The sequence below is a fragment of the Xenopus laevis genome, chromosome 2S (assembly GCF_017654675.1).
Source record: "Xenopus laevis strain J_2021 chromosome 2S, Xenopus_laevis_v10.1, whole genome shotgun sequence".
Taxonomy (NCBI): domain Eukaryota; kingdom Metazoa; phylum Chordata; class Amphibia; order Anura; family Pipidae; genus Xenopus; species Xenopus laevis.
Window position 1 is genome coordinate 91,728,734 of NC_054374.1, and position 23,632 is coordinate 91,752,365.

The following is a 23,632-nucleotide window of genomic DNA, read 5'->3' on the forward strand; positions in this document are numbered from 1 at the left end:
ATAGTCCTTTTCTTTGAATTCTAGTTGTTTAACCTGAGTATGAAGAACAAAAAGGCAGTTCAACCAGCCTATAAATATGTGGGTATCATTGTTATTCCCATACCCACTGTGTACTTAATGACTGCCGTTATTATTTAGCCAACTGGGATTCTCAATTCACTTTCAAGGCAATTAACTACATCCATAGAAAGATTTACTGTACTTATACTTCCACAGAGAACAATGGTTTCCCAAATATATACTACCGAGAGCTGTGTCTAATAGACCATTCAGAACCACTTATCCTCAAGTAGTACTAGAGGCTATCTACAAATGTTATACTACACCAAAAAGAGTATCCTACTAACCTACACAAGGATACCAGATTGCTACGCTGGCCTAGTGGAAATCTATATGTATGGTTCTCCCCTTGATGAAGGCCGTATATCTGGCTAGAAGGTGCCCAGGAAAATTTTTGTCAGTTTGGAGTCAGTGGCTAGCTCTGCCTGAGAGATGTGGATGTGTATACCAGACCCACAAATCATAGCTGCTCTTTCTGTATTTGTCAGTTCAGATAAATCCATAGGATAACTATACTAAAAAAGGAACTAATTGGGGAACTGTGAGAAAGAGGGAGTAATGATTCATTTTTACAAAACACTGCACAGATTAAGTTTTTTTTTATTTTCTTTGTAACTTGAAATCTTAATTACTTGGGGTTAAAATTAAAGCTAAAATGTTAATAGCTTATCAAATTATAAAGGATATGGGATAAAGCTGCACAAAGGAAACACAGGTTTCACCTCACACCTGTAAATCTATTGCCCTAGCTTTGTAAGTGACGTGTTATCAATTGATGTCAAAAGTGGGATCACTTGGAGTTGAGAAATCCAAATCCATTCATTTTATACATGTTTTTGGATCATAAATGTATATATGTTACATTACTGCCCTCTAGTGTAGAAAACTTTAGCTTATATAAAAGAAGGCTTCAAATTTTATTTAGCCACGTATTCCCATTGTGCTCTGTAAAAGCCATTGCAATGAATGATACAAATAACTGATAAATCCATATTCTGAATATGCACATAACTATCTTTAAGTGGCTCACAATGATGGCACATGGGCATAAGATAAGTGAAACATACTTAGGGCAGTGGCACACGGGGAGATTTGTCACCTACGATTATTTATGAGCAAGTGTCACATGTCACTGCCCTTAATGATACACATATGCACACCTGGCCCAGTGCTGTAGAGTTTAGGAGAGCAGCACCTGTGTTTAATTGACGAAGGGGTCCGCCCCTGAAACATTCTTGTTTGGCTTTGCACAATTAAACACAGGTGTGCTGGAGTTTTTTTTAAAAAAAATATTTGTAAGTGAAGACAGACTTGCTCCCTATGCCAGCTGCTTATTATGAGCCATATTGCTGATTATCATTTTGATATAACCGATTAATTAAAAGACTGTGCCAGTCACATTAATTTGTCAAAAGCCTTGGCCACTACTTGTTAATGTCCCTTCTCTCCTCAAAATCTAATGATTGAAAATGATATAAATGACTTGGCATGGAGGAATGAAAGCATAACACTATGACCTGGGATTATTAATGTGCCCCTACAAAAGTGCCCTATAGGCAACTTTGTATGATATCATGAGACCATTAGTATGAGGTATCCAACAACCATGTGATACAAAAACCAAGCTGCCATATAGAGCCATATAACTATTTTTTCAGTGTTAGGTTGATAGGGTTTGTGCTGTACTTACTATTTGCCAATTATGTTTTTTGTTATATCTTGCACAAAACAGGTCAAAGCAAAAAAATGAAAGTAAAGTTGCATGCTAATTCCTGGTTGGTGTGAGCACAGTCAAAATGAATCAGCCATCCACTGAAAGGCCCTCTCAGGTTTATAATCCTCATTATACAGTGGGTTTTTATTGGACTCATGATTTGTTTCAGTTGGGCTCCTACAAACCAGAAACTGTATTAATTACTTATAATTATAGTCATAATTATAATTATGACTTATTATAGTATCCTTGCCTTTAAGTACTGAATTTAATTATAGAGTACACATGACAACCTACAGTAGCATTTGTCATTTACATAATATCCTTTCTATGTTTCATTGTTGGAGTTAGCTGACTGGCTTGTCAGGTAGTCAGGAATAGAGGTTTTTGCATCTTCCGTATCCGTCTCAGTAGTTTTTTTACTGCAGTAAAGTTCAGTTTTTGCTATATGGCCAATACCATATGTAAAGGCATACAGTATATAGTCAGACACAATTACCTTTGTACTCAACAGGAAAACTCCCACAAATATTTATAAATATAAATGTGTCATTTTTTGCTAAAAAAAAGTAAAGAGTCATTATGACTGCAAGTGCAGTAGCAGGGAGCTAAACTAGCGACAGGCAGTTGAGTCAATAATCCCAATTCATTAAAGGTAATTGTATCAACATGTGCTCTTTGCACTTCCATATTGTTGTGCTAGGCACAACAATACTCATTCTACTACCTGCACACACATCCCTCTCAAGCTGAACCCCAGAAATGATGCCAGCAAGACTTCAGTGTAAAAAAAAACATGTTTTCAATATAGTTAGTCAAAAACTTAATGTATAAAGACTGGACTGACTGGATGTGTAACATAACAGAACAGACCCCAACTTCCTGCTTTTCAGCTCTCCTGGTTTCCACTGATTGGTTACAAGGCACTCACCAATCAGTGACTTGAAAAAATTCTGTACCATTTAAGACATAATCAAGTTACAATTCAGTATCTCAGTATCAGCGAGCTGTCTCTCTTTATGCTGAGATCTGGATCAGATTTTGATTGACAGGTAGGTCCATGTGTTTTAGGGGACTCCCTTTCTCAGCACATGGTTTTTAGAGCTAACTCAAAAAACCAACTCCAGCACAAACAAAAGGAAACAAAAATACTCTGCAACATGCCCTGCACTCAAAGAAACAGGATTTCCATCAGTCCATCATCCACCAGTTATTTTGAACTCGAATACATCTTTCTAGGTAAAGGGCGCTACCCCCCCCCTCCAAAGGATGTATTAGGCCTAACTGTTAATCAAAAACTGACTCCACCTATAACATAAGGTGACACAGGTTGCTCAGAGGGGGTGAGTGAAGGGTAACTTGATTATATCTTAAACGGTACAACATTAATTTATTTTATTTAGAAATAATTACTTCACAATTCAATGCATTGCGTGAACCTTAATGCATTAGGTACTCTCCCCCTGGCGACAGCAATTGTGTGGAATCTTGTGAATAAACACTGCATAGTGGGTAAAATAATGGCCAATTGTTTCAAAACTGCACTTGGTCCATACTCATAATGCAGACAAAGATGACCAGATGAGCATACACATTCCTTCTTGTGGCAATGCTAAAAACCTTGAGCCATTATGGAAAAAAGCCAACATATAATGGCCAGTTTGTAGTATTCAGTGTGAATTATGTATTGATGAAACTGTTTAGGCGTTTCTCTATTTCATCCTTCAATATGGTTGCAATCAGCTGTACAACCAATGTTTAATTATAAACAAAACTGTATTATCTGAAATCCAAGTTTAAATTATGTATGCAAGGAAGGAGGGAGAGAAAAAAAAGGAGCCTTGTCCCAGAATAACAGATTTTTTAGGTATAACATTTGTCAGGTTTTCAAAGCCATCTGCTTTTAAAGTCTACCTTCCTTGTTTACCACAGGCTGTCTGTCTGTTTTAACAACCTCCAGAGGGATTTGGCACACCTCATTATGCAAAACCACTGTGTGCGCTTTCACTCTATCTAATCTGCTCACGTAACACCTTTTGTATTAGATGCTCCATCCTTCTGTGGCTGCAATTTTATAATGTCTTACCATAAGCAAGATTCTTTGTTTTTCTTCTCTGAGTTCCAAGAAGCAATGTTCTACCTGGGACTCATTTTTTTATATTTTTCCCTTGGAGCCAAAACAACTGTCACATGTTGCAGAAATCACTCAAAACATAACAATTTTAAACAAGCCCCAGATGTTCCTCCTCCTATATGTAAGGGAGAAATCTAAAATCTTTCCATATGTACATGAATATACATTAGTATTGACTCTCTGTTACAGTATGGTTCCCCAAGAATGTATATCCCTTTAACACATTAGAACAAAATAAATAAAGGAGCACAAAGACATATTCTACTAATTTTCTGTTGATAAGGAATAGACATCGAGACGACTGCACCAAAAGGACAAGTGGAGTGGAAGCAGAGTGCAAGTGCTATTTTCAGCAAAGCCAGGCAATGGAATATTTAAAACATTAGTTATACGCACGAGATCTGAGAATATTCATAAATGTGAGCAAATTGACAAGTTTGGTCTTCAAAGGAAAACTTAGGCATTAATCCTTACTGCGTGTTACTTATTATTTTAATTGAAGCACAGTATGTCGGGTCGCAGTTATTTTTATTTATCCCCTGTTGCTGATAATGAATGCAATACATCATAGGCTTCCCTGCCAGCAAACTGGTAGAACATTACAATACTTGAAAGGTTGGAGTTTTATGGTTCTCTCTTTCAGCACAGTTTGTAACCTCACACAGGGAATGAAAAGTGCTTATTGCATTCATAAGGAGAACGTGGAAAGCCTCTAACATAAAATAACTATCCGTGGGCAGATTAGAAATTTTGCATAAGAGACAGGTGATTTGGGAAAATTTATAATAAAAGGGGCAAAGTTTGCCCAGGTGCAGTAAACTATAGCAACCAATTTGCTTTAAAACAGATGACTAGTAAATGTTATCAGCTCATTGGCTACTAAAGGTGATTAAACCTGTAGCAAAAGTTGCACCTTTTATTATGTAACCCCATATGTGATTTAAAGGGGAACTATTGTGAAAATTTAATATAAGCTTCATCATACTGAAAAAATAAAGTTTGTAAATACAATCAATTAAATATATTCTGCATAGTTTCTGAAATAATCAAGTTTTTCTTCACTATTCCTCTCTCAGCATCTATTTCTCTTTATTCTGTCTTCATGCAGCAGTTGGGTGTCAGATATTCATTAATGGTTAGATTCAATATATCTTATAGGGGGGCTTCTTTTCCTAGCAGATGTATCAGAGCTCAATCAAATAACTGATTCCAGTACAAAGAAAAGCTAACAAAATAACTGCGTTTGCACAAATTCTGCATGTAGAGAGACATGATGTCTGGTGATTTTAATAGAGTGAGCTCTAATACATCTTCTAGGCAAAAAGACCACCCTATAAGATATATTGGATCTATCTGTCAATAAATATCTGACACCCAACTCCTGCATGAAGAGAGAATGAAGACAAACAGATGCTAAGAGAGGGATAGTGAAGATAAACTTGATTATTTCAGAAACGGTACAGAATTTTTAACAAATAATATTTAGAAAACTTCTTATTTCAGTATGCTGACGCTTATATTAATTTTTAATTTTCACAATAATTCCCCTTTAACCATTTTTCACTCTTACTCATACTTGCATCTAAACCCACAGCCAATATGTCTATGCAAAATTACTACAAATATTATTTTTCTTGTATACTATTGACAAAGTACAAGTAAACAATTACCAGACATAAATGCATAATACATAACCCTTGTAAAAGTGATAAAAAAAGCTGCAAAATATTTCCTCCTGCAAAAAATGACTAAAAACCTTATAAAAATCAAGCTGAACTTGGTTCAATAACCCAAAGCAACTTGCTCAGGAAATTATGTCTTCTCATTGGCTTCTATATGTAAGAACTGTAGCAAACCTTATATTACATAATCATCCCCCCCCATCAACCCACTGTACTTGAGTCCATGTTTTTGATAGTGGGGTGATAACAATATTAGTGATTGATTCCCAAGCATCAATACACTATTTGCTCTGCTCAGTCTATTACTAGTACTAAAATAACACAAAGCAATGAATTGGTATATTTATTCCAAAATGTATGTACAAAAACACCAGATAAACATCACTATTGCTTCCTAAACTTGTACAGCTCCTTAAAATAACATTTTTGTTTCTTCTAGAGCCCTGTCTACTATTACTGTCCTGATTATGTTACTAAGTATGAACTGAATCACAATTTCTCTATGACGAGAAGTCAGTTCAGCTCTTTGCATTCAAAGCAAAGATGCCATTTGACATATTTTTGATTCCCATTATTACTTTTGCAGAAAAGCTTTTTTCAGTCTCTTGTTAAAAGCTTTGTTTAACAAGTGTATTCCCAAATACTTCGCTAAACATCTCCAGGGCAAATAAAATGGCTCATTACATGAAAGTGAGAAATGGTCAGCAGCTGCACACAATTATCACAGCATGAATCTGGCCTTGTATCAGTATTTTAGTCATAAATGTAATATATCCAAGATGCTGCACTGACTGACCATATTAAATAAAGTACTTTCTAAGGGATTCAAAGAACTGAATTCCCAAGTAATGAAAATATTAAGTTAATGTCATCATGATAAAATCAAAAGATGATAAAATACTGTTTCCATTCACCATCTACAGGTATTTCATAGTTACATAGGATCAATGATGGATCAATGATATTAATTGGTTTAATCAAACAGCTCAAAAATTATATTCTATTTTTATACATTTTTTTTATCCCAAAGTCATAGCAATAACTGAAAATGTAAACCTTAGAATTGACACAAGTGATATAATTGGTGGAGTTGACATGGAAGAATCAGAATGCCAATACATTTCTAACTTTATTTTTAACCCATGGAAAAAAGTCAGCTTGTATAATTGTGTGGTGCTAGCATTTTTAAGGGTTTTAGTGAAGTAATTTTGCAAGCTGCTATTAATTTTAGTATAAAGGAATCAGTGTGATCTAGAAAAACCCTTAAAGGGGAACTATCGCGAAAATGAAAATTTAATATACACTTCCTCATACTGAAATAAGAAACTTTCTAAATACAATCAATAAAAAACTCTGTACTGTTTCTGAAATAATTAGATTCATTTTCACTATGCCTCTCTCAGCATCTGTTTCTCTTCATTCTGTCTTCATGCAGGTGTCTTCAAGCAGGAGGTGGGTGTCAGATACTCATTGACAGTTAGAAGATGTATTAGAGCTCACTCTATTTAAATCACCAGAAATCCTCTCTTTCTACATGCAGGATGTGTGCAAAAAGAAGATATTTTGTTAGATTTTGTTTGTACTGGAGTCCATTATATGAGTGAGCTCTAATGCATCTGTTAGGAAAGGAAGCCCTGCATAGATAATGGTGTATGGCTCTGTTTCAATAAACAATGAACAAAAAAGTAAAAGAGAAAAAATAAACAAAAATTAGAAAAATTTTTGTTTGTTTAAAATGGTCTCTTACCTAGGTGACCCCCAGTCCAAAGGTTTGCCTATGACTAAGGGCCCATTTCTGGCATGAAACACGTCAGGCCAACACATGTCCTAATAAAGACTTTTTCTAATTTTACAAAAGACTTTTTGGTCATTGGATGGTATCTTCCTACATGTGAAGTTTCTATATATTGCAGGAAAGGAAGTCCCCTTATAAGATATATTGGATCTAACTGTCAATGAATATCTGACAACCAACTGCTGCATGAAGAAAGAATGAAGAGAAACAGATGCTGAGAGAGGAATAGTGAAGACAAACTTGATTATTTCAGAAACAATGCAATTATTTGATTGTATTTACAAAGTTTCTTATTTCATTATGCTGAGGCTTATATTAAGATTTCATTTTCGCAATAGTTTCCATTTAAAATCTGGTGAAGTTCTTGATTGAACTTCCAGCTAGTGGCATTGGGGAAAGACAACATTTCATATTGTGTATTGTAATAATATCTCTTATAGCTCCTGTCTCTGATAAAACAAGTTACATATATTTATTGTATATCCACACTTTAATCTTCTGTTTATGCAAAAAAGACCACAGACAAGCAAATCAGTTAACTATATGTTTTCCTGGGGTCAGGGCCTGACGCTTAATGTGAACAGATGTGTGCTGGAGTGCTCCTCTTTCTGGGCCAACATTATCCTGCTCTAAGACCTAAGATCTAAAAATCTCAAAACGGCCTCAGAAGAACAAGACTGGCAGCAGCTACCCCAAAGGATATTAATGGGGCAAAACAGAGCGCAGAAAAGGTCCTCAATGACTGCCAACAGACTTGAGAAATATGCCCGCGACGAGAAGCAAGATGACGACCAGGCTATGGCAAGCAGGCCTCCTTCTCCTTCTACAGCACAGCTGGTAGAAGAACCCACGCTGCAAGAAATCCTACAAGAGATCAGGGAGTCAAAGGACACCTGCACTAGCCTGATAAGCACGAAAACCGACGAGCCAAAGCTAGACCTCTCAATTATCAAGCTAGACCTACTGTACAAAAGCTGCGGGAGCATTCTGCGGCAGTAGAACAGAGAGTCAGCAGCCTCGAGGATAGATGTAAAGTGCGTAGCGGAGGTGCACCGGATGTCGACCAGCAGCTTTGCTAAAATGGACGACCTCGAGAATCGTCTCTGTCGCAAAAATCTGCACTTTATTGAGGAATGGCTGGCGATACAGCTCGACCAGATTCTAACGCGACCTTGTCCGTCCGGAACACCACCACGGCCATTGATTTCCAAGCTGCTCAGCGCTCGGGATTGAGAGAGCATCCTTCCGATGGCACGCAACGATGCTTTAAAGTTCCAAGTAATAACAATCTCCATATACGCTGACTACTCAGCCGAGGTCCAGCGACAACATGCCAAATTCATTGATGTTAAGAAGAGGCTGCGAGCAGCAAAGCTAATATAGCCCATGCTATACCCAGCCTGCCTGTGGATCTTGCTAAATGGGTCCTCACACTTCTTCACCCTGCTGCAAGAAGCTAGCAAGTGGTTGGATACCCAGAACGTACCAGCGCTGTAACAACAATGGGGGACAAGGGGTTCCTGGATGGTAAAGGTAAAACTAGAAAAAGAAGTAGTTGCAGCAGAACAGCAGGCGGTTTTAGTCCCCACAAAGGAAAATGTATTTTCCCTTAAGCAAAAGCAGCAGGAATACAACTTATATATGTCACAAAAAGAATGCCCAAAGAAGTTTACTATTCACTAAGGCAAAAGTATTTGAGCAAGTGGAGAGATCTGGAAAGATGTTAGCACATCTGGTGAAGCAATATTCCACTCCCCTTCAATAGTTGCCATAAAAAGCCAAGTTGGCACCATCTTAACTGACCCAGTGGGAATCAATCACACACTGGTCCAATTTTATACAGATCTATACTCCTCCAAACTAACCAAACCCCTTGCAGAAATAGGCATCTTCCTAGAGGGCCTTCACACTCTCAAATTGCCCCTTAGTATAGTGACTTCCTTGAAAACAAGATCACCAAGGAAGAGGTGATAGAGGCAATAGAAACCTTCCCAAATGGTAAAGCCCTGGGTGTGGACAGGCTACCGATTGAGGTATATAAGCGACATGTTTTAAACTCTTTCCCCGCTTCGCCTAGAAACCTTTAATGCTGCTCTGGTTCAAGGAAAGCTACCTGGTTTGATGTATGAAGCAGCAATTGCCTTGATATTTGCCGGATATTGCAAAAGCCTTCGACACTGTTGAGAGGCCCTACCTTTGGAGGGTGCTTTGGGATAGGTCCAACTTTCAAAGGTCTAGTTAAACTACTTTACCACTCCCCCAGGGCCTTGCTTAGAATCAACTCAGAGTTGACTGCTCCATTTTCTAAGGACATTGGCATCATATTAGTATGTCTACTTTTAGGCCTTCAACCTGTATTTTGCTTCAACCCGAACAATCCCAAAACTGACATTATGCAATGTTAAGCAGGTACAGCTCTTACATACCTCAAATCTTTATAACATGTTGTATGGAAATAAATTAAAGAATGTCTACTGGTAAAGGACAACTTTGCTACCAAGCAAATATCCACAGTGGTGTCACAAGTCTCTGCTCTGACTTTGATCACATTTTGACTGTGGTGGATCTTTTGTCCCAGTCTGATACTGAAAGGCTCATAATGTATAAAAGGGCACCAAGTCACGACACAGCGTTATTTTTAACAAACTAGTCTATCAGATTTTAAACAGAAAATGAAGTCCCAGGAATGTGCTTGCAGAATATATGCACTTTCAATGACAGAATTAGCATGACAAGGTCAGTGGAAATCAAATGGCTTAAATTTTACCCAATTTTTATTATCTAAAGAAAGAATGATACAGATAATTGCCATGTTACAGAGCAACTTGGGAGGAAAATCCGCAATATTGGATATTGCATATTTCTGAATAATAAAGGTTATTAGTTCACAGTAAGAGGTTCTGCTGTGCAGGAATACTACATAAAGGGTCAGACACAGGAATTTTAAAATGTCTTTTTTAAGACATATTGCTTATATTATTCTATTATCATTTGTCAAAATGCAGAAGGACATATTATATCTACAGTGTTCCTGGGAAAAATGCCACGGTGCAGAAGGAAGTTGGAATAAGAGTAAATATCAGGCAGAACATCTGAATACAATAATTTGTAATACCAGCACACACTGGATGCAGTGGTGATATGAGGATTTCATGCTCAACATTGCACGGACCAAATAATTCACAGCTGACAGGAGTTATTCCCATGGAGTCTGATGGCAAGCTATTTTACGCTGTTTTATGCTCTTTAGATTCCATCGGAGTCAGTCCATGATATTTTGCTCAAGTATTTTGGAGGAGAAAAAACGTGTTTGCTAAATATCCTTTGTGCAGAAGGAATTAGGGAGCATGAGACCTCACCAGCTAAGTTTGCATTAGTGCTCTAGATAGTTCAGCATCTCAAGAACAATCACATTTCAAAATTGCTCTACAGTTTATCACTTAAGACCTGCCACTGAAGGTATCATTTCTGTTTCTTGTTCCTGCCTGGCAGAAATACATGAGCAGCATGCACTACATGCCAAGGGTGAATTATTTTCTTCTTTATTAGAAGCTACAAGCTATACTTTTGTGTGGGAAGAACTAAATAATTGTATTGATTTCTGCATTCAGAGGTTTGAGACATCATATATACATCACATTTCTTTAACTTCAGTAAAAAGCCTACAAACACTGAATCTTGTTTCACTGTCCAGCATTAATATTTTATTCAGTAGAATCTCAAAATAATAAATAAATTACTAAATTAAATAAATTAATAAATTACTAAAGGCCCAGTAATACCAGAAAATGCAAGTGTTTTACATGCATTTAAACATAATGCACTGCTATCACGCACTGCTAACTACTATGTTTGATTTAGAAACACTACTACATTGTAAATAAATAAACTGCTGTGTAGCCATGGAGGCAGCCATTCAAGTTGAATAAGCCATAAAAGGTGTATGTTTACACAGCAGATCACAGATATTCTCTGTAGAAAAGAATGTTTTCAGCTCTTAAACATGAACAGTATCAGAGAAATACTGTACACACACAACTACAGAATGAAAATGGGACATGTGTCACCAAAATCTTGTTTATTTGTAGGTGCTCTAAATAGATAGAAACTATTTATGTAAAAGAAATTCACTTTATGACATTACTGGTCCTTACTAAGGGACATGGCGCACACCAGGCAACCCAGGAAAAGTGCAGAACCCACCAAGTTTCACAAGGAAACCTTATCAATGTGTAATAACAGATGCAACGTTTCTCCTTTTACTGTATTACCCTATATGAATTTGCATGTAACATTTATAAAAATCGCATTGCCATGAGATTATTTGGAATTAATGTTAAACAGCAGAATAGGATTTGATTGAAAAATGTATTTGTAGCTCCAAACACAAATTACATTTGTACCATACCTTATTAAGGGCTTGTGCATCAGCTTGTGGTCCAATAACTGCATCAAAGAACCTGAGAAAGGACTCAAAGGTAAAATAATATTCAGCTGCAAGGGAGCATAGAAGACAGATCCTTGATGGACCAGTGGATACATAGTATCCCTAGCTTGCATTATATTGACATTATATTATAATTTGATTTGGCATTTTCGAGTATCTCATGCACCTGCTTAGAAATAAAATATGACAAACACAGGTTTGTTTATCATGCAACATGTATTTCTATATATTTCTGTGTAGGACAATATTCAGACCCCTTCCCAAAACCTTATCTCTGAGGCAATATGTAAAAAAAACAAATGTCCTATAGTTTCTTTTCAATATAGTAACCAGTAGAAAAAAATCAATAATCTTTAAAATTCATACATTCATACAACATTGTAATAGTTACTAATTGTAATTAGCTACTCCAAGAAGTAATAGAACGTCATTTCTAGCGAATGAAAATCTAATCACATAAAATGTGCTGATTCACAGATGAAATTCCCCAGTGATGTGGGTTATGAGCTCAATGCCAAATCAATTTATATATTTTGCCAGGAATCAATAAACTATAGCATTTCTAGAAATTAAATGTGTGATGTAACAATTGAATATATGGCAACAAATTGAATTTATCATTTGCAAGGCACTATTTGAAGAGAGATTGAAAATCTACTTTTCAATTCATTTAAAAAAAAATATGGGGAATATATATTTCTCATTTACCTGTTGACCTTCAAAGTTGTCTAGATATTAATTATCCAGCATTATACAGGCATAGGATCCCTTATCCGGAAACCAGATATCCAGAAAGCTCAGATTTACGGAATTGCTGTCTCCCATAGACTCCATTTTATCCAAATAATCCAAATTTTTAAAAATGATTTCCTTTTTCTCTGTAATAACAAAACAGTAGCTTGTACTTGATCCCAACTAAGATATAATTAATCATTATTTAAAGCAAAACCAGCCTATTCGGTTTATTTAATGTTTAAATGAATTTCTAGTAGATTTAAGGCATGAAGACCCAAATTACAGAAGGTTACGTTATCCGAGCATTCTGAATAACAGGTTCAATACCTGTATATGGAAAATCCTTCTGAAGGCCACCTGCATTATAGTTTTCCCAATAGCTTTCCATCCTATTACAGGCAGTATCCTATAAAGGTGTACCACCCTGATTCTAGAACTGTTCTCATTTTTGCTAGAGTACCAATCTGTGTAAGCCACTAGTCTGGCTTTAAAACCTCCTACTCTTCTCTAACTCATTGCCCAGTAAAGGGTTTATGTACCATAATCTCTGGGTGTGTTATCTTGTCTGATCCTGTTAATTGACCACTGCCTGTCCTAGACCCTAGCTGATCTACTGCCTGTACCAATCTCTGTGTTTTCTTTGACTATTCTATTGGATATTGTTACTTTACTGCAAATCTGTTTGATCTGACCCTGGCCTGCGACCTCACCTACGCTTCTGCTTCCTGATTTGGTACTATTATGTCTGTTTGGTATTGACCCGGCCTTTCCCTTGACCATGCTCATTGTTCCCCATGCTTTCTGTATATGTTACGGTTCCCTTACCTGCCCAGAGCTTTCCCCTCGGTCCTCTCACAAGTCCTGGTACAAGGCAGCTGCTATAGGCAGAAGTGTGAGCCAAGACCGGGACCTTGGGGTTTGCTCTGGGTTTTGGCATACCATATGTTACACTATTTACCTGTCTCTAAACTCATGTAAATGGTGTGAGAGGCACCATTTACAAGGTTTGCCTACTGTAGCCTCTATGCTACTGTTTCCTCTAGCTCACTGTTGAAATGAAAAAAGGTCCTCACTACACAGGACTAGCACAGCAGGTTTCTTAATAATGGCAGGAATAAAAAGCGGGCATGGAGACGTAGGTCAATATTCAGTGAAGTATGTGCTTTATGGCTTTGTTTCTGATGGAATTATTAATTGAAAATAGAGGATGCAATTAATTTCTGTCATTTGCAGATGAGAAATTGATGTCAATATATCCCATTGACTACAGTTAATCTTAATTCATTGCCAGAAGCAAAGTCATAAAACATGATATGACGGCTGTCACATGTAATGAGGAAACAACTGTTCTCATTATTATCACATATATCAATGATAGGGGGCTGATTTATAACCACTGGGAAAATGCTCTCATGCACAGTAACCCAAAGCAAACAACCAAACCAACTGCAGGTTGAACAATGAAAGCAAGCATCTTAATGCTGCCCATGTCCAAATTTGTCCAGTGTTTATAAATGAGCGCCTGTGTCTCTATTCAGGTTAATATATGTGTGAATAAATAGTTACCGATTTACTCTCGTTACTGCTATTGTCAGCATTTGCATTGCAGTGATCTAGAAGTGGCATTAGCAAGAAATCCCATTTTCTAGAATAGTTTTGGAGCATTAGGGGGCAAACAGGCAATAGAGTCCTTTCAATAAGTGCCAAAACACTGTAGTCCTGCCTGATAAAGATACCAGAAAGTATTAATAAGTCAGACAAAATGAAGAGTGCCGTACATATTATTTTAAGAATGCACAAACAGTTCAATAAATGGAAGTTACAGAGTTGAACATTCTGGAAATAAATCGTTAGTATAATATTGATGTATTGAATACTAAGTAACTTCAGTACAGATTTGACGCAATAAGATGAATTAATGTTACTGCTGAGTTAGCAATTAAATTTATCTTCTCTAATGATTCCTTTCAAAACAATCTTTTTGCAGATAAACTATATACAGATGGAGCAAACTTGCTCATCACACAGCACAAGTTTCTGTTAATTGGTAAAAGGGTAATAATGCATTGTTAGCCTACACATGGGACCTAATGCACTGTGTATTATAATATTATTATTAAAATAAATCAGCATAGTAATTCTAATATTTATCAGCTAAAACAAAATCAAGCCTTGCTTCCACATATAACGTGAAGTTGGTAAATTAAATACTGTTTTTTATACCAGTATAATATCATACTCATTAACTTAAATTGACCTCGGCTGGAGATCTATAGATGACAATGACTTTCCCTGAGATGACTCCAGACATCCTTTAATCCATTTTTCTCCTTTAAAACATGGGTCTATGAGCAATACTGGATGTTGCCAAGAGAAAGCTAGAATGGTGTGCTCCATCTGCTGAGGAGTAAAGTCTGCAGAAGAACAGAAACTGTTAATAATGGACTCTTGCCTGACTACTGTTCTGTAACCCAATTTCCCATTTTACAGCAAGGTCACCACCTGCCCAATTACAAGGTGAGCCAAACATAATTATAATAATCAGACTGCATTGAGTTTCTAATTCAATTCAAGCCACAGGAGATGATATAAATCAAATTAATGTTATCACCAGAAAAAATGAACATTGTGGTCTGGTTCACATAAGAAGTTTTTATGGTTTGGTGAAGGTTTCAGTGAATTGTACAAGCTAGTTTATATTAAAATATGGTTAAATCTAACAATAGCAAATTGAAGCATGCTGCACTTCGTCATTAGAAGTGTATAATTGTTCAGCCAAACAGTGCTGCATATATATATATATATATATATATATATATATATATATATATATATATATATATATATATATATATATATATATATATATTTAGATAGATAGATAGATAGATAGATAGATAGAGTGTCCATGAAGGACACTCACGTTACTAGGTTAAAATATGCCTGGGTGCAGTGTCCAAAATTAGATTCAATATCATACAAATAAGGTCCGCACTCTCAGGTCTTAGGAAAAAATACAAAAATTGTATTCACATGGAAGACTGACATTTCGACCTCTTCAGAGGCCTTTCTCAAAGTACTGACAGGCATTACAGAAATGCTTTAAATACACAGAATGGCTGGAAAGTTAGTCAGATTGGAATAGTCAGCATGATCATCAGTATACGTCACATGATTAACCTACACACATTTAAAACTATACACTCATTCGGTATATAACTTTTAACAACTACATAGCACACCAACATTTAAACTAAACCTCTCCTGCAATCTACATTATTGAAATGGTTAAAAACAATACTATGTAATGCTATGCTGCCCTCAATGGCCATTTCCTACTTTTTTTAGCCGCAGCTGTTCATTTTAGTGTTTTATGTTACAATTAGTATCCAAATAAGAGATAAGATTGAAGATCTGTGTTAAAGTAAGCTCCCTCACAATTGCATCCCTTACATTATGCAGTAAAACTAGTTATATACTAGTTTTACTGGATACTTTATGCCTGTAATTTTGAGATTTCTGGATAATAGATTTCCAGATAAGGAAACCCATGCCCATAAAAACTTTGACAGCATTCTAATAACTGACAGAACATCTATATATTAAATATATTTAAATGAATGGCATGGTCACAAACTATGTTACATATCAAGCCCAGTTCTTTTTTTCCCTCTTATATACATAAATTAATTGGACAACAATGTTTATAGTACAAGTCAAGCTCACTCTCTATTCTGCCACTGAATTGTAGAGATTTCTCCCCTATTAGTCACAAATATATGACAACATATCACTTTAAGTAAGACCGGGATTCAGATAGATGTTTTGAAAATAAGTATTCTGCAAAACTATTGGTTTCAGTATAAAGTAAGAGTCCCTCTCAAATTTGTTTCATGTACGTACATGTAATTATATGCTACACAAATAATAAATATCTTCATTATATCCAAGGTTTGACACTATGAAATGTTACGCGTCTAACCACATAAAGAATATTAAACAGTACATACCTAAAACTTTCTAAATGTTGTCACAGATTTATTACGAATCAAAATGTTATACAATCTCTAATAGGAAAGTACTTCAAAGGCGACAATAGACAAAGTGAAAAAAAATCTCTTTAGTTCAGCAATAGGCAACCACCCAAACTCCAGCTGTTGAGATAACCCCACTCTCACTCGATGAAATAAGCAGGGGGTTGGAAGTGATAGTTCAGCGACATTAGAGAGCCTGATGTTGTGTCTAACTAAGTAAGGCCTTATTCACACAATAGCTGAATATGAATAGCTGCATTACTCACTTGGGATTCAATCTTTTTAAAATGGTACTGAACTGTTACTGAACTGTTACTGTGCCAATATGATCACTTATGTCGTACATTCATACTGCAACTAGTAAAAATCTGTTTCATGAACAGATGTGGGTTTCAATGTCTTCTTAATATGTATTACCACAATTTTCTATTAAGAAGATACAGAGGCTGTCAGAATATTGCATATATTTGGTCCCCGCTCTCCTTTTTACTCCATATATGTTATATATAATGGTTTATACCTTAGTTACAGTATGTAGAGAGCAGAACTTTTGAGCAGAAGCTCTCTGGCAAAATTCCCTCTTTGTGTGCAAATATGATTAACCTTATGTTATGTTTAACCTTATGAAATAAAAACTGTGTGCAATACATCATTTGTAGCCTTTATCAACTTCTACTAAGCTTTTAAAATGATGTTTTGTTTAATTTAATATACTGTATATACTGTTATGTTGACAAGCAAGTATGGCTAAATTTATCCATAAAAAAAGTTTATCTTCAGCTACCCATTTCTGAATCTGGATTCTTTTGACCATTCTCAATAGCAGAGCCTTGATGAAATGCCCATAGAGTTTCTTGGTAATTATGGGTGAAAATTGCTTGTGGGGAGACAATATATCTGGACTTATTTATTCTGCATCTTTTTGCCAAACCCTTTTTCTTTATCACTTTCAGACTCATCTTCAGGACTAAAGACATAAATCTGCAATATTTCTCAAAAATGTATTTACACTAAATAAAAGAGCACATTCAATTTTATTGAAGTCCTATCAGTGCCTTGCTTTATTATATGTATATATTTATGTTTGTTTGTGCACCCAGGCATTCTCAACAGAAGAATAAGTGCAGCTATTTTTGCTTTTATCATCTATCTATTATCTATCTATTCACATACATAGGTGTGTGACAAGAGTATAATATAATTTGTTATTGTCAAAAATGGTGTTGAACTTGTCTTCTTTTAAAAGGCATTTCTTTATGATTATGATAAGCACAAGGAATTCCCCAAATCTGTAGCAGAAAATCAGAATTTAAACTCTAATTTTTTTATTTAGAAATCAGCAACATTTTCATTAAAACACTGAAAATAACAATCACCTTTAGGTGTCCAGGGCTTTGAAGTAACTTGACTTTGGAATTCAGTTGCCTGAATCTTGCAAAAAAGTGCTGGGATTTTGGCTACAATTCTAAACAAATTCCTGGATTTGGTGTATTACTACACATCAAAACATAACATATGCAATATGTAGATTTGTATTTCTATGAGAATGAAGCATGAAAAAAGATATTAGGAAAATTCCCCAACTAAATGGCTATTATAGTGCATGATATTAAATGAAATCCTAGAAAAGTCACCCACATGACAAATTCATGAGAATGTAAATTAACTGTAGGAATCAGAGTACAGAATAAATTACCAGTTCTTCCTTTTTTTCTAATTTCTGAAATTCCCTAGGAGACTCACAAAATTCAATGATGTGTCATGAAATAAAAAGCAGGAAAAGAGTGATATGATATCTGCCAAATATTTTTTGAAGAGAGAAAATTATTTCATGCCCTGGTCTGGATGTTATATTGCTTTATATACTGTATGCTTGAAAATACCAAACTGACAAAGTAGTACCAATATTTCTTTTTTTTGCCCATTTTCTATATGTACATCAATTATTTTATAAATTACATTCCTGACTCTCTTTCCCTTGGTTATAGCCCACATCATTAATTCCATTTCCCAAGAAAAATGCAAACCAAAGCAACCAGCTTTTCAATTTTTCTAGTGGGGTACAGTCTGCATTGTACATAAGAATTGTAATAATGGTAGTATGGAAGACCTTGGTTCCACATTATTTAGCGTTCTTGCATATTTTACTGATCAATTATTCCATTTTATAGCCACCATTATGAATATAACCCCATGTGAAATGTTTGTTTACCTTTAACACGATCAACTGAATCTATCATTAGTGGAAAGCCTCTTTCTTTCAGTGTCATAGGCCACTCCACTGTTAGTATAAATTGTATGGATTCCTACATCCTTTTCCTTCTATGAATATTCAAGATAAAATTTACAGTTTCTATACTTTTGCAGCTGGGATGGGTTTTTTGGCAGCTAAAAATGTATACTGTACCTGTGATATATTACCTGCCTGCTGATGCCTCTCTGAAATCTCAGTAGTCTTTTGCTGTTGTTGGTTTTTTTCAGAAAAGATACATAATTTGTATTTATTATTTGTAAAATGAAAACTAAAGCACACAAATACAAAAGGTATTGTATTAGTGATACCTATATTGGCTAACAATGTATTTTTATTGTTAGCCAATCTAGGTATCACTTCTGCAGTATTTTTATATTTGTGTGTTTTTATTTGTTGTTATTATTATTATTATAAGTTCTGTATTTCCATGGGATAAAGCACATATTGAAATGTTCTATTTCCCGTACAAGTTGGCAACAAATATGTCTGGTGACAAATAAGACAAGTTAAAAAATTGTTTAACTACACATAAGACCTGGGTGGTTAGCTAGCAAACAATTAACAATTAAATGAAAAAATTAGTTAGTACTTACGTTTACAGTATGTCAACTTTTTAACAAACTTGCTTGTAACCCTATTACATAGCTATGTCCAAACCAGAAAACCACTATGATAATAGAAGAACTACAATAATTTCTTCAATCATTAAAAAAAACATTGCCACATCAGCAACACACCCTAGAAGATAATAGAATAAAATAATAGTGCAGGCTAACATTTTGTGTTCTTTTATTAAGAGTACTTTCTTAAATTTGCTTACAAACAATAGAGCAAGTCTGTTGAGGACAATAATTAAACATTCACACTCTGTTCAATTTTCTTCTAGTTTTCAAAGAACACATGTCCTTCTGTAGAGAGAACTTATTTCAATATTGCAATACAAGGCATCTCATTTGTTTTCATTGAGAGCTGGTGAATAGTCTGTTTCAATCTCAATTAGCTTTCAGGAAATTTATTTAGAGGGTTGACAGGAACTATTTGGGGGGGATTACTTATCACTGATTTATGAATATTGAGTACCATTTCAATAATTGAGGCAGAATAATCACTTGTAGCTCAAGTTTGCTATCTGAACCATTATGCTACCCAGCAATCAATCAAAGAAAGTTAAATGATCCTGATTTATAACCTTAACCTATGGGGCCCAGTACATTTGTTCTATCAGTGTGTAAATCCAACAAATGCAATTCTCTGCAGCTCTAGAGAGCCAATTTAAGTCAACATTATGCATGAGCTGAACATGCTGGGATTCTCACATCCCTTATTTAACTCATTAAATGTGCACTGAACATCTTGCAATTAAATTTTCACACATATTTCTTCTTTTGATTGACATTTGGCCTTGGTGAACATTTGTTTAAATTGGTTTCTCTGAAGACATAAAAGTAGAGCAGAAATCTAGAAATGTGCTTGCTCTTAAATAAATGTATGGCTGCATTCACATTTGAACATGATAACCACCTAATAGCTTTCATTTAAGTTTAATGCGTGGTAAGCATTTGAAGCAATATAGAACTAATTTGGGTTTGTCTGGATATCCTTAATGGCAGCAAAATACAGTAATCAGAAAGAAAAATTAGACTAAGTAAATTATCCTCATGGACTAAATTATTTGAAATTTAATATACACACAAGTTGTTATTGAGTAATTCAGTTGTTTAGTTGTTTATTGCATAGGAAAATAGGAAGGTAAACATTGGTCTGATAAAAAAAAATATTTGCCAGTTATAGAGCTCCACACTCCACATGCCATTCCTGGATTTTTCTTCTCTTGAAAGTGCATCATGTGACCCTACTCCAGACTATAAGCATTGTGGGCAGTGCCTTGCATATAAATACTACATATATAACATATAAGAAAGCCTTATCAGACACTCATTAGACATTCATTGATTTGATATCTAATTACCGTATATACCCGAGTATAAGCCGAGTTTTTCAGCATCCAAAATGTGCTGAAAAAGTCTACTCAGCTTATACTCGGGTCAGCGGTACCCGACCCGCGTAGCTGAGATTGCAGTCACTTTTAATCATTCCTATACCAACAGTACACTTGGGGAGAAACTGCAATATCCCACAATGCCCTCTGTTGGTTATATGAAAGAATAACAGTGCGCCCTCTGTTGGTTATATGAAAGAATAACAGTGACTGCAATATCAGACAGCGCCATCTGTTGGTTGTATGAAAGAATAACAGTGCGCCCTCTGTTGGTTATATGAAAGATTAACAGTGACTGCAATATCACACAGCGCCATCTGTTGGTTGTATGAAAGAATAACAGTGCGCCCTCTGTTGGTTATATTAAAGAATAACAGTGCTGCAATATCACACAGCACCCTCTGTTGGTTATATGAAAGAATAACAGTGCGCCCTCTGTTGATTATATGAAAGAATAACAGTGACTGCAATATCACACAGCACCCTCTGTTGGTTATATGAAAGAATAACAGTGACTGCAATATCACACAGCGCCCTCTGTTGGTTATATGAAAGAATAACAGTGACTGCAATATCACACAGCGCCATCTGTTGGTTATATGGAAGAATAACAGTGACTGCAATATCACACAGTGCCCTCTGTTGGTTATATGAAAGAATAACAGTGACTGCAATATCACACAGCGCCCTCTGTTGGTTATACGAAAGATTAACAGTGATGGCAATATCAAACAGCACCCTCTGCACATGGTAGTGGGACAATGCACACAGTAATCCGTTTGGCAATTCTCTGTCACCATCAACTTTGCAAAGAAGTCCGGTTGATCGCTGGGGGGGTCACTTTGGCAGAATGTGCGCTGCTGGGAGACAGGGCTGTAGTTGTGTCTAGGCTTATACTAGAGTCAATAAGTTTTCCCAGTTTTCGTAGGTAAAATTAGGTACCTCGGCTTATACTCGGGTCGGCTTATACTTGAGTATATACGGTAGGTATTTCTGTAATGGCTGACCTGAATCAAACAAAGGCAAAGTTCTGGTTGGAGGGTGCCAGATGTATCCACTTGTGGCCAAAGTCTGCCTTTTTTCATATGAAAAGCTATGCATACCTGCAAAGGATAATATATGCCCATTGAATTGCTATACAGTATTTTACATATTAACTCTTATAACCTATTTATAGTACCATATATAACATTTTATATTTATTACTGTTACAAACAAGTGCCTTTTTTATTAAAACAACATAATCAAGTTTATCCATATATTGTATATGCCGCATATATAGCTGTTCCTTTACCTTTGATGTTAAGATCATGTAATAGTGTACTGCAGCTAGAAGCCATCTCATAGGTGTCCCTACTGCCTATATGCCACCAGCTTTTTGTTCCATGTTCTCGGGTGTAAACTGTGCTTTCTTTATGTTATTCTTTAGTAGTTTCAAGGTAGACTGTGGCAACACGGAAATGTAAATAGATGAATATGGTTCTCTCTCTCTCTTTATAAAACTGACACATTCCTTGCAAAGGATATCTTACTGTTATAGTACTGAAGGTTAGAAGCTCATTCAGAAAGTGATCAATGTTAGCCATCTGCCTTTTTGCTCCCTTTGCCCATGTAAGGTCAGTGTTTGGTGATTATAATTATAATGATTGTGGCTATTAATTCCTCTATATCCACATCAGGTTTCTGCATAGCACACGATTCTCATGTGGAAATCAAACATATGTAATATGAAGTAGCAGCCATAAAAATCATTTACTACAGTCTTTAATAATTCTACATAACATACAAATATCCTCAAACAGAAATGAAAAAAGAAAAATAAACTAAATTATCAAAACCTATAATGGTATGATATGGACCTATAAGGGAGCTAAGCTCTACTTCTTTGTACCCCAAATTTTTAAACTATATAAAATTTCCATGATAAATCTGGGGTTAAGGGTCTCCAAGTAGAAAGTGATTACTCACCAAATAGAGGAAAAGGCCCAGGTGCGCCACAGCATGAAGAGTGGACAAGCCGAAAAAACCTTTGGAGCAGGCACTCAAAGAAGGCAAACTTCCAACAGGCAGATAAATTCAAAGTGAAGAGTTTATTGTGTCCACAGCCTTACGTGTTTCGTGTTATATATATAAAATTTCCAATGATTTCAACTACAAATAAATGAAAAATCTATGAGAAACCCTGTAATCACGTGGCTTAATTCAGAGCTGCAAAACAGCAAATATCAAATCACATACATTATAAGGTTAGTTATGTCTGATTAGATAAATGAGAGGGCAGATTTATTACTTATGATGCCCTAAACTTAAAAAAATGAGATAGCGAAATTTCTGTTTTGAGTTTTAAGTAATATCACTAATATAATAAATCATTAATATCATCATTACATAAATCTGCTATCTCAGATTCTAAGGGGCCTATTTATTATGCTACATAAAACAAAATTTGCCAGAAAATCTGTGTAAAATAAATTGCAAATTTATCAAGGTATGTGTTACACCATTTACACCATGTGAACACCAAATTTATTTTACTCTGCGTCTGAACTCTGTAAGTAAGTTCCAGTGGAAGTTCAAAAACCAAGCACGTAAAAAAGTTACACCATTACGTACTAATAAACAAACTGAGCAAACAAATTATTGCATACTTTTTTGTCCAAAAATCATTTTAGACGAACATTTAATATAGATATGTCTCAAACTTGTTTTGCATGGTCAGCCCTTTCATACCAAATACAGTAAATGCCTTGATCATACACATCACCGGTAGGGCCAAGA

At 35.5% G+C, this 23,632-nt stretch overlaps 1 pseudogene; it reads right to left on the minus strand.

Moving 5' to 3' along the window:
* The window catches only part of LOC121400789, a 191,765-nt pseudogene that overhangs the window by 83,994 nt on the left and 84,139 nt on the right, over nucleotides 1-23,632 (minus strand).